The 13037-nt window shown below is 39.5% G+C and overlaps 1 protein-coding gene across 8 annotated transcripts in view; it reads left to right on the top strand.

The window, feature by feature from the left end:
- The window catches only part of AGAP1 (ArfGAP with GTPase domain, ankyrin repeat and PH domain 1), a 639639-nt gene that overhangs the window by 424313 nt on the left and 202289 nt on the right, over positions 1 to 13037 (top strand). The window lies entirely within an intron of this gene.

The raw sequence follows: 13037 nt of genomic DNA, 5'->3' as shown, positions 1-13037 counted from the left end.
TTCCAACTCTATAACATCCTTTTTGAGATGAGGATACCAGAACTGTACACAGTATTCCAAATGCGGCCGCACCATAGATTTATACAACGGCATGATGATATCGGCTGTTTTATTTTCAATACCTTTCCTAATTATTGCTAGCATGGAATTTGCCTTTTTCACAGCTGCTGCACACTGGGTCGACATTTTCATCGTGCTGTCCACTACAACCCCGAGGTCTCTCTCCTGGTCGGTCACCGCCAGTTCAGACCCCATGAGCGTATATGTGAAATTAAGATTTTTTGCTCCAATATGCATAATTTTACACTTGTTTATATTGAATTGCATTTGCCATTTTTCCGCCCATTCACTCACTTTGGAGAGATCTTTTTGGAGCTCTTCACAATCCCTTTTTGTTTTAACAACCCTGAACAATTTAGTGTCGTCAGCAAACTTGGCCACTTCACTGCTCACTCCTAATTCTAGGTCATTAATGAACAAGTTGAAAAGTACAGGTCCCAATACCGATCCTTGAGGGACTCCACTTTCTACAGCCCTCCATTGAGAGAACTATCCGTTTATTCCTACTCTCTGCTTTCTGCTTCTTAACCAATTCCTTATCCACAAGAGGACCTCTCCTCTTATTCCATGACTGCTAAGCTTCCTCAGAAGCCTTTGGTGAGGTACCTTGTCAAACGCTTTTTGAAAGTCTAAGTACACTATGTCCACTGGATCACCTCTATCTATATGCTTGTTGACACTCTCAAAGAATTCTAATAGGTTACTGAGACAGGACTTCCCCTTGCAGAAGCCATGCTGGCTCTGCTTCAGCAAGGCTTGTTCTTCTATGTGCTTAGTTAATCTAGCTTTAATAATACTTTCTACCAGTTTTCCAGGGACAAAAGTTAAGCTAACTGGCCTGTAATTTCCGGGATCCCCTCTGGATCCCTTTTTGAAGATTGGCATTACATTTGCCACTTTCCAGTCCTCAGGCACGGAGGAGGACCCAAGGGACAAGTTACATATTTTAGTTAGCAGATCAGCAATTTCACATTTGAGTTCTTTGAGAACTCTCGGGTGGATGCCATCCGGGCCTGGTGATTTGTCAGTTTTTATATTGTCCATTAAGCTTAGAACTTCCTCTCTCATTACCACTATTTGTCTCAGTTCCTCAGAATCCCTTCCTGCAAATGTTAGTTCAGGTTCAGGGATCTGCCCTATATCTTCCACTGTGAAGACAGATGCAAAGAATTCATTTAGCTTCTCTGCAATCTCCTTATCGTTCTTTAGTACACCTTTGACTCCCTTATCATCCAAGGGTCCAATCGCCTCCCTAGATGGTCTCCTGCTTTGAATGTATTTATAGAATTTTTTGTTGTTGGTTTTTATATTCTTAGCAATGTGCTCCCCAAATTCTTTTTTAGCATCCCTTATTGTCTTCTGGCATTTCTTTTGCCAGAGTTTGTGTTCTTTTTTATTTTCTTCATTCGGACAAGACTTCCATTTTCTGAAGGAAGACTTTTTGCCTCTAAGAGCTTCCTTGACTTTGCTCGTTAACCATGCTGGCATCTTCTTGGCCCTGGCGGTACCTTTTCTGATCTGCGGTATGCACTCCAGTTGAGCTTCTAATATAGTGTTTTTAAACAACTTCCAAGCATTTTCGAGTGATGTGACCCTCTGGACTTTGTTTTTCAGCTTTCTTTTTACCAATCCCCTCATTTTTGTGAAGTTTCCTCTTTTGAAGTCAAATGTGACTGTGTTGGATTTTCTTGGCAATTGGCCAGTTACATGTATGTTTAATTTAATAACACTGTGGTCACTGCTCCCAATCGGTTCAACAACACTTACATCTCACACCAGGTCCCGGTCCCCACTGAGGATTAAGTCCAGGGTTGCCGTCCCTCTGGTCGGTTCCATGACCAACTGGTCTAGGGAATAGTCATTTAGAATATCTAGAAACTTTGCTTCTTTGTCATGACTGGAACACATATGCGGCCAATCTATGTCCGGGTAGTTGAAGTCACCCATTACTACCACATTTCCTAGTTTGGATGCTTCCTCAATTTCATATCTCATCTCAAGGTCTCCCTGAGCATTTTGATCTGGGGGACGATAGATCATTCCCAGTATTAAGTCCCTCCTGGGGCATTGTATCACCACCCACAACGATTCTGTGGAGGAGTCTGCCTCTTTTGGGGTTTCGAGCTTGCTGGATTCAATGCCTTCTTTCACGTATAGAGCGACTCCGCCACCAATACGTCCTTCCGATATAGTTTATATCCAGGGATAACCGTATCCCACTGGTTTTCTCCATTCCACCAGGTCTCCGTTATGCTCACTATATCAATGCTCTCCTCTAAGACCAAGCACTCCAGTTCTCCCATCTTGGTTTCGGAGGCTCCTAGCATTAGCGTACAGGCACTTGTAAGCAGTGTCTCTCTTCAAGTGTCTTTGGCACTTGTGGTTTGGCCTGTGGTAATTTTGCTCTTCTGAATTTATATCCTGTGCCCCTGCTCTCATAATGCCTACTTCTAGGCCTACCCCTTTTAAAATTTCATCATTTCTTTGGTTTTTATCCCAGGGGGGAGGTTTATTCCGAACCAGACCTTTCTCAGCTCCTGTCGGGTTTCCCCCTCAGTCAGTTTAAAAGCTGCTCTGCTACCTTTTTAATTTTAAGTGCCAGCAGTCTGGTTCCATTCTGGTTCAAGTGGAGCCCATCCTTTTGTACAGGCCCGGCTTGTCCCAAAATGTTCCCCAGTGCCTAACAAATCTAAACCCTTCCACCTGACACCATCGTCTCATCCACGCATTGAGACTGCAAAGTGTTGGGCTGGTGACAAGTAGGCATTACTGTCTCTAGTAGTTTTCCATGAAGCCTGCAAGTGTGAAGACGTAACTGTGGTTAAGGGGGAGTTATGTCTATGCCCTGTCTGGAAACGGACGGCCAGGGCCGTTGCTATGGTAGCCATCTGATAGCGACTGGGAAAGTTCTAACAGAGTCTGTGTGTTGTCGTCTCTTCTGAATTATGCCTCTGAGCTGAGAGGCAGTGTTCTTGTGTTTATCTATGGAGAGAGATGGACCAGAAGGGGGGGGTGAGAAGAATCTCTACATGTATTTACTCTTAAGCCTCTGGCCTTAATGTCTTTCAATAAAGACTCTTAACATGCTCTGAAGAAGTTTCTTGCTCAACTTAACTCCAACGTAATGTATGCTGTTTCACACAACAACGCACACACGCCAACACAAAGCTGGGCCTGTCTGGCTGGTCCTGCGCGTGGAACCGGTAGCATTTCAGAGAAAGCCACCTTGGAGGTCCTGGCTTTCAGCATCCTACCTAGCAACCTAAATTTTGCTTCCAGGACCTCACGGCTGCATATTCCCATGTCATTGGTGCCAACGTGCACCACGACCACTGACTCCTCCCCAGCACTGTCTAAAAAACTATCTAAACAATGGGCAATATCCGCAACCTTCGCACCAGGCAGGCAAATCACCTTGCAGTCTACACGCCCATCACACACCCCACAGTCTATGTTCCTAATGATCAAATCGCCCACTACAAGGATCCCCCCGGAGATATATCCTCGGCACGAGAGGATAGCTGCTCATCCCTCAAGGAATGGGTCCCTTCTAAGGGATCGTTTCCCTCTTCCTCAGCTGGATGCTCTCCTTCCCCGAGACCATCGTTCTCCATGATAGCAGGAGAGCTATCATCGCTGGAGTGGGACACAGCTATAACGTCCCTGAAGGCCTCCTCCACACACCTCTCTGCCTCTCTCAGCTTTTCCAGGTCCGCCATCCAGACCATGGCTTGTTTGTTTCAGGCAAATGGGCCAAGTTCAGACAATGCAATAAGCCGCAGCATGGCTTGTTTGAGCTGCACAGGTGCTGTTTGTGTGTGAAAAATCAAACGGGGACCTGCATGGCAGTGGGGAGGCATGTTCACAATTAAAACAGGGCTCAATACAAGCTATGGTTTATCATGATGTGTGAATCAACATACTGTACTGAGTTTAGACCATTGATCCATCTAGGTAACTGGCACCAGCTCTCTAGGGTTTCAGGCAGTAGTCTGTCACAGGTTGAAGCCAGGATCTTCTACATACAAAACACATGTTCTACCACTGAACAATGGTCCTTTTCCAAACTCAGTGGGGTTTTTTCCCTTTAGCTTTTCTCAGCATTTGTGAATCCTTGTTTCCCTCTTATATTTAATTACAGCTAACTAGGTCTAGGCCTTCAGTGCTTACAGGAAAATGAATTAAGGGCATGGAAGCTTCCACTTGTCTGGCAAAACAGGTCTGTTTTAGGACTGATATGGTCCAGAGGAACAATTTGAGTCAAGAATGTCTGAGAATTGGCAGTTCACCTGCATTCATTCTACAAAACTTGAATGTAGAAGAGTATATTTCACACCAAATCAATCCCTGAACTGACTCAAGAGATAAATATTTTATAAGGCTTTTTCTCTTTTCCTTTGCATAACATTCATAATACTACTGTGTTATCTTTTGATATGTCTACTTGAATTTATTTATATATGATGTGTTGAGAGAAGAACAGCGATACTGAACTCCATTTACAATATAGTGAATTGAAATTACATAGCAAACATTATTGTATGCTTCTTTTGAACACAGAACTCTTCCTCATAGTAAAACTCCCATAGGCAGGCATATGTTATTTTCTCCTTGTAATATACCTGTGTTAGCCTCATTCAATTCTGGTTCATGTAATCTGTTTAAGCCTTTTCAGTCCTTATATCCTACAGCACCAACACAAAACTTCTCTAGTGCAGGGCTGACCTGAAAAATGAACTTGCTGCCACAATACTTTTGTACAATGCTTTTGAGATAATAGTGTGCCGATCCTGGGTCAAACAGCTCTAAAACGAAGAGAGCCTGAGGTATTTGCTTCCCTCCTCATCTGGAAAAAGAAATGTGAATCTGGGATGCAGAACTAACCTTTCATTGTTTCTTTATTAACACCCTGTATTCTAGTTTCCAGTATACTATGAATATAGGTTGCTTAACATTTATCTGCTTTAAAATATGGGCCACCAAAGTGCACTAGTCTTACATGCACTGTTTTCCCATTTCTGACTACTCTGCTTGCTTGACAGGGTATTTATTCTTCGAACTGAAAAGGGGCCTCTTAAAAATTGTAAATGAGTTCTAGCTTCAACCCACTGCATGCAATTTTATACTCCTGACTGAATACAAATAACACATTTTATTTGGTATCAATTACTGAGAATGTGAGAACAGATGACCAGTGCTGCTACTATTAAATATAAAAGGCTTACCAAATTAAAAAGAAACAAGCGCCTCATTACTCCACAACCTAACCAGCTTTGACAGAAGCACTAGAACTCATAGGATGTGTTTCACTGAACTGAGATGGGCTGTTCTATAGCCATCCTGTACATTCAATTTCAGCCATTAGTTCTTCCCAATCGGGCATCAATATTCAATGCGCACCCTCAAAAAAAATATAACACTAGTAATAAGAATAAGAATCTGTTCAATATTTGAGCTCCAATATTTGACATACGAGTCAAAGAAGCAGTTTCACTTTTCACTCGAGAAGCTGGCAAGCATGACTAGAGGGGGTATAAAATAACATTCAGTTCGCATAAATATCAAACCGGCTTCTTGAGACTGATGGGCCAGGAATGTATTCTTAGCCATCACTCTGGCAGACAGGCCCAAGGACACTCATAACTTATTTTACAATAATTTAGTTTCAGCTCAAGTGGAAAACGTGACAACTTATCTCTGCTGACAAGATGCCATATCAAACCTTACAATTAACTTTCATATGATTATCTGCCCAGCCCATCATTAGCTCGGCAGCTACTAATGGCAGCTACAGGCAGGTCTTCTGATGATGGTCATCAGTTTAAGGATTTATAGCTACATTATGCTCACTGGCAATTTAAAAAAAAAAATAGTGCGCCTGGGTTAAGACTGATTGGAAGCCTATATTTCTCAGTCCTAAACAAAACAGGAAGAAGACATAGAAAACATATCAGACAAGTATCTGTCTACTGCCCTTCAGTTCCAGAGGGCTCTTTTGTGACCATTCACAAATGAAATATCATCATTCTGCAGTTGTCTCAGATTTGTAAGCAGTCGCACACATACTGTTCCTTCCTTTTTGTGAGCAAACTCCAGGGAACACATGGAAATGGGAGAGTGCACACCTCTGGGAAAATGAAACAAAACTGTAAATTCATGCAAAAATATATGACCAACACCATTAAAAAAAAATGAGTGGGGCTAGAATAGTGACAGAAAATGTCAAATGTGCCTTTGCTGGTTAGCCTCTCAATACAATGCTTAAAAGCCAAAGTATGAGTCCTTAATTGTAGTTGCACTATATATTGTACAGCTAGTAATAAATGACTTGTGCATCAACACACAACTAGGGAAATCAGGTATGATCGTCACTGCTATGTTTTTGATAGGTAGGGTACTGTGAATCGAAGCATGGCTTGTCATGCAAAGAATAGAGGCATATACTTCATCCTTGGATATCTTCCCAACCTTAGCATGCATGATGGACGTGAGTTAGTGCAATCAACTTTTATGGTTAAATGTGAAACCTGGTACAGGAAGGCTTATCACTAATTCATTATATTATGGTTCCTCAAAAGGATTTTTTTCCCTGCATGAAGGAACATTCTGGTAGAACTATGAAACTTGAGTTTTACAGTGTTAAACTATTTAATCTGTTTAAATTGTCCCCGAGCAATAAAAATTCAGTCACCACATTTTTAATTTTTAGAACAGCTTTTAGGGTTGGATCTGTACAGCCAAGTGGATGTACCCAACACAAGGCGTGATCATATAATTATTAGCTCCAGTGAGATTTAGAATAAGCATAAAAAATGAAATAATCTTCAAGTACTTAACAAACCAAGAAAGTGACAAACTGCAGCTGCTCTGCTGGAGCCACTGTTATGTGGAACACTGGTCTTGTTAAAAATAATTAAAACTTCTGCATACTATTATGCCAAACTTTTAAACAATGAAGCAGTTACACAAAACTTTTTTAAGCAACGTTCTCTACACTGGATTCACTTGCACACAAATATTGTGTTGCTTTAGTCTTAGAGGATTAAATGGAATCAACCTCCTAAGTCTCAAAATACTACAAACACAGATCATTAGCGCTATTTCCAATCTGCCTTAACTGCATATGTGATGAAACACAGATGTGCAGCTGAAGAGGTTTTGCAAACTTTTAGTGGCTTTCCAGTTTCAAACCAGATTGCCTATATAGTTGGGTGATCCCCAGCAGCAAAAAAAATCCAAAATACGTGCCACGGTGTGTGTGCAACCTGAACAAATGTTTAGGTCTGTGATCCTCATTTCAACCATTGTCTATAGATACTGCTTAATTTGCATAATGTCTGTGTGTACACACACACACAAACTTTGGTTTTATTGGTGAATAATTTGAGTTATAGTTTGGCAGAGACTGATTTGTTTTTAGTGCAGAGTGAAAACACACTTTTTAGAAATGTTTTTTTTTTCAATAATTTTTATTCAAATTTTCATAAAACATAGAAAACAAAATCATAAAACATTCAAAGACAAAAAACAAAACAAAACAAAAATGATTAAACAAAAAAAAAATGTTGACTTCCCATTTGTCACATATCAAATCAGTTATAGGTCTACAATATATAACAATCCTGTCTCTTAAATCATATTATAAAATCACTTTCCTCCAGTAGTTATCTTAATTAATCATCAAATCTCATAAACATTACTTTATTCTTTCCACAAAAAGTCAAAGAGAGGTTTCAATTCTTTAAGAAATATATCTATCAATTTTTCTCCAAATAAACATGTCAATTAATCCATCTCGTTAATAATTATAATAATCTTATTGTCATAACCATAGTCCAAATAAACATTTCGATTAATCCATCTCATCAGAATCTGTTAGGTCCAATAATTTCAATAGCCATTATTCCATTATCCCTATTAGTTCCATCTTCCATCTTCAATAGTCCTGTTAAGTCCAGTAATTTCAGTGTCCAATCTTCCATTATCAGTATTCCATAATAATCTTGCTGTTGTAACCATAGTCATATAATAAGAGTCTGATGGGAATTTCCTCTATCCCAAATATTTTCTTGCCATCCATTCTGAATAAGTTGCTGAAATACTGTTGTAAAGTCATATCTGTGTTCTTCTTTTTTACAAAATGCACTGGCTCATCTCTTAAGAGTTTTTCCATTGTCACATGGCTGCAGTTAATTCCATAGATTTTCTCTATATCAAGCTCCATCACATCATTCCAGTCCAGAAGATTATCCAAGCCATTGATAACTTTATCTCCAATATCTTCATTAATTTCTTCAGAGATAACGTTAAATTCCAAACAGTAGATTTTACCTCTAAAATCCATAAACTCCAGATCTTTTTCCAATTCCACATTTGTTCCAATCTCCAGGGCTTGCATCTTCCCCCCATTCTCTCTTTTCTCATCTCTGATCTCATTCTCCTCTCTCACTCTCCTCTCTCACAGGATCCCCCATTTCTCTAAGCTCCTGCGTCATTTTGCTCAGTTCAATTTTCAGCTCCTTACTACCCTGTCGCAGGGTTTGTTTCGCCATCTCAATCTCATCCATCACTTTCCGAAACATAGTCACCTCCAGATTCTCAGCCACTTTCTTGATTGCCACTTTTAAAACCACGAAAACAAAGCAAAACAAAAATAAAGAAGAACCACTTCTTATTTCAGCAACAACTGGGTCAATATTCCAGGCTTGATGACATCACAGTACAAACAGAGCAACCTGCCTTATCTCTCTATGTTCAAGAATGCAAAACAAATTTAGTTCCCAGCTTCAAAACAGTTAGTGGCGTCGTGAAGAAGCAGATTCGTCAAAATAAAATAGACCAAAAAGAGAATAGTCCCAGACAATATAATATTCCTCGGAATAGAAATCAGGAATAGAAATCCTTCTTCTGTTTATTATCTTTAGAATGCACTTCCAGGACAGCTCTTTGCGACAGAAACAGAGATAAGCTGTTAATTTCGTGAACAACAGAAAAGAGTTATATCTCACCCAGAAGTTGTCCAAAGCCGATCAATCTGACAAATCTCCTTTTGCTGCAACAATTTAAACCAAGTAAAAAAAAATAATAGAAAGAAGGGTGCTTGCCTGTTAGTCCGTTCTCTCTTTAAAGAAAAGATAAACGTATCGCTTAAGCAGATAGAGCTTGTTAGAAAGTCCATCCGGCATTGTTGGCTGGACCTTATCTCATAAATTAATGAAATCCAGTCCTCCCAACAAAAACAGGCTTTTGAGGTTGATCTCTACGTTTCTCCCTGCCCGGGAGAAATTTCATCAGTCAAAAAAAAAAAAATGTTCTGACTGATTTATATCTGAATAAGCTTCTTTTGAGGCGGGAGCCCGTCCCAAAAGCAGGCACAAGCGAAGTCACCCTTCCCGGAAGTCCACTTTTTAGAAATGTTAACAATTGCATATGGTACCTGAGACTGGAAGGAAGCAAAAGCAAGCAAATTTTGAAGTAATTGATTATTTAATTGCCATTTTGCTTGAATACGACATTATTTTAAAGTTTTAACAAATTCTAATCTTTCAGAATTTTATAACATTTAAAATAACCTAATGAAAAAGAAAAAATTAAGCAGAACTGAAAAGAAATTAGGAACTCCAGGAATATTCCCATACTATTTTCCAGAACCTCTTTGATAAAGCTTGTACCCAAAAGAGTAAGCCTGCCAACTGCATGCTGCCCTCTCCTATTATAATAACCATTTCTATTAAGCAAAAACACATTTTCTTGAAGCTGTAGGCAATATTACATATTTCCACATATCTTTTACACATTGTAAAAATAACATTTGTAACTTCACAAAAATGTATCTTTATGTTACGGGAATAATGTTTAAGATACAACATTTAAGTCAGCATCAAATTTGCTGACAGTATTTCATTTACATTCAGAGGAAAATTCATTGCTTCTTAAGCAGAAAATACTTGTTCAACTAAACAACCGTGTATTGAAGTTTGCAATTTTTTCTTAAAACATTGAAATGCATTGTAATTCAAACCATTAGCAGGGCTGAATTCTGGAACAGGCCCCATAGAAACCTCTTCGGGAAAAGAACTTCATTTGAGCATTGAATAGATTTATGAAGCTATAAGTTATATTGTTGTAACATCAACAGGCTACTGCAGCCATTATGCATATCCCACTCCCCTTGTTAGTTTGGGCTCTCCCTGTGAAAAGCATCAGGGGGGAAATCCTTACAACTGCGGATGAGGTACAGGCTGTATATGATTAAGGGATACATTAAGGCCATTTGCTTGCAAACTCACAATGGGGTCTTCAGCCACGTGATCAGCCATGAGTTTTACCTAGACCTTGCAGGTAGCCAGAAATGTGTTAGTGATTTTCACAACTTACAGGTTCAGAATGCAATCACAATGATTTTCCATACTGCATGGTGCTTCCCACACCAGCACTAGTGTGCTATCCATAGAGGCACAACGCTGGCATGATCCATGTAATGGATGGGCACTTGCATATGCTACTGCTGCACCATAAAGCTGTGATCATGCAGAAGTGTTTTTGGTGGCAGTCCCATTGCAGAGGTAGTGTACAAGCCATCATAAGTTAACTCAACCATGATTATGTGTCCTACCCCAAAATTGGCAGTATGTATAAGCATCTTCACTGTTAAAAAAAAAAAGTAAACCTAAAAGAACTAAGCTAGTTAGGGAAAGACTGTGGTAACATTCTGTAGCAGAAGAAGGGGCCAGCTGCATCCAGGCAGCAAACAATTCCTATTACAACTTTCACATCCATACATAGAGATCGGGAATACCATGGTCTGAATGATCCTGACTTTGGTGTTCAGTGATACATCTTTGCATTTGAGGACCTTTTCTAGTTCTCTCATAGCTGCCCTCCCCAGTCCTAACCATCTTTTGTATGTTTGCGATATGATCTCTGGTACTCCTTCCCTTTCTAAATCCAGCTTGGACATCTGGCATTTCTCGCTCCATATATGGTAAGAGCCTTTGTTGTAGAATCTTGAGCATTACTTTACTTGCATGGGATATTAAGGCAATAGTTCAATAATTACTGCATTCCCTGGGCTTCCTTTGGAATTGGGATATATATTTTATGCTTCCAGTCTGTGGGCCATTGTTCAGTTTTCCATATTTGTTGACAATGTTTTGTCAAAATTTGGACAGATTCAGTCTCAGTAGCTTGCAGCAACTCTATTGGTATGCCATCTGTTCCTGGTGATTTGTTTCTTCCAAGCATTTTAAGAGCAGCTTTCACCTCACATTCTAAAAGTTCTGGTTCTTCATCATATGGTTCCTCCGTGAATGAATCTGTCATCCTTGCATGTCTTTTGCAAAGTTCTTCAGTGTATTGCTTCGATTTTCCTTTTATTTCATCTCGGTCAGTGAGTTCCCCTGTTGATTATTCAACATCCCTACTCGTGGTTTAAATTTCCCTTTCATTTCTCTAATCTTTTGGAATAGGGCTCTTGTTTTACCCTTTTTGTTGTCGTCTTCTATTTCTATACAATAACTATTGTAATAATTCTCTTTGTCCCTACGTACTAGTCACTGTATAGTTGCATTTAGGGTTCTAACCTTGTTTCTATCTCTGTTTGCTTTTGCTTTCCTTCTCTCTTTAACCATTTTAAGAGTTTTCCTTCAGTCATCCATTGAGGTCTTTCTCTCTTTTTAACTAGAGGGTTTGTCTATTTGTATTCTTCCCTGATAATGTCTCTGACTTCTCTCCATAGTTCTTCTGGTTCTCTGTCAACTAAGTTTAAAGCCTCAAATCTGTTCCTTATTTGATCTTTATATTCTTCTGGGACATTATTTAAATTGTATTTTGGCATTATGATTGCTTTGTTCTTCTTTAGCTTTCTTCTGATTTTCGATATTACCAGTTCATGATCTGTACTACAGTCTGGTCCTGTTCTTATTTTTGCAGAAAGTGTGGAACTTCTCCATCTTCTGCTACCAATTATATAATCAATTTGATTTCTATATTGACCATTTGGTGATGCCTACGTGTACAGTTGTCTTTTGGGTTGCTCAAAAAATGTGTTTGCAAGAAAGAAATTGGCTTCACAGAATTCAATAAGTCTTTCTTCTGCTTCATTTATGTCTCCTAAGCTCCATTTCCCCACAATTCCTAGTTCTTCTCTGTTCCCTGCTTTTGCATTCCAGTCCCCCATGATTATCAGCACATCTTGTTTTGGTGTGTGATCAATTTCTTCCTGTACTTCTGCGTAAATCTCTCCAAGTCCTCTTCTTCTGCATTTGCCATTGGAGCATAGACTTGGATGATGGTTATGTTAATAGGTTTCCCGTTGAATCTCATTGACATCACTTGCTCAGACCTTGCGTTGTAGCTCCTAATTGCTTTTGCTACATCACTTCTCACTATTAAAGCAACCCCATTTCCTCTTAATTTCTCATTGCCTGCATAAAATATTTTGTAGTTGCCTGATTGAAAATGTCCCATTCCCATCCATTTTAATTCACTCACACTTATTGTAATGTTGATTCATTCCATTTCTTGCTTGACAATTTCTAACTTTCCCTGGTTCATGCTTCTCACATTTCATGTTCATAGACAGACAGACAGGCAGGCAGGCAGCAGTAGAATGCAGAAATGAATAGTCTGGTAGGACTGGTGATTGAAAGAATAAAAAATTCAAGGTTTATTACACCTGGGAAAGAAAGCCATTCTGAGTAGGCAAACATGTGGCCAGTATGGAGTCATAAAGTTAGCACTAAAGGTAGAATACCAGTGTTCTGCCAGTTCCAGTGCGTCTCTGCCTCTCTTCTCTGAAAATGGGGGCATATTACACTAGTCAAGCCCCACCCTTTTTTACTGTAAAACCTGGTGGGATCAGCCTGGGTACTTTTTTTTATTCACTTCAAACATATTTCACACCTGATTGGCAGACCAATCCGTTGCCTCTCCAGGTGTGGCCAATGGAAATGCTCTACTGTAAGTACTAGTGTACT

Source organism: Rhineura floridana, chromosome 2, assembly GCF_030035675.1.
Source record: "Rhineura floridana isolate rRhiFlo1 chromosome 2, rRhiFlo1.hap2, whole genome shotgun sequence".
NCBI lineage: Eukaryota > Metazoa > Chordata > Lepidosauria > Squamata > Rhineuridae > Rhineura > Rhineura floridana.
This window is presented reverse-complemented; position numbering and strand designations above follow the sequence as displayed.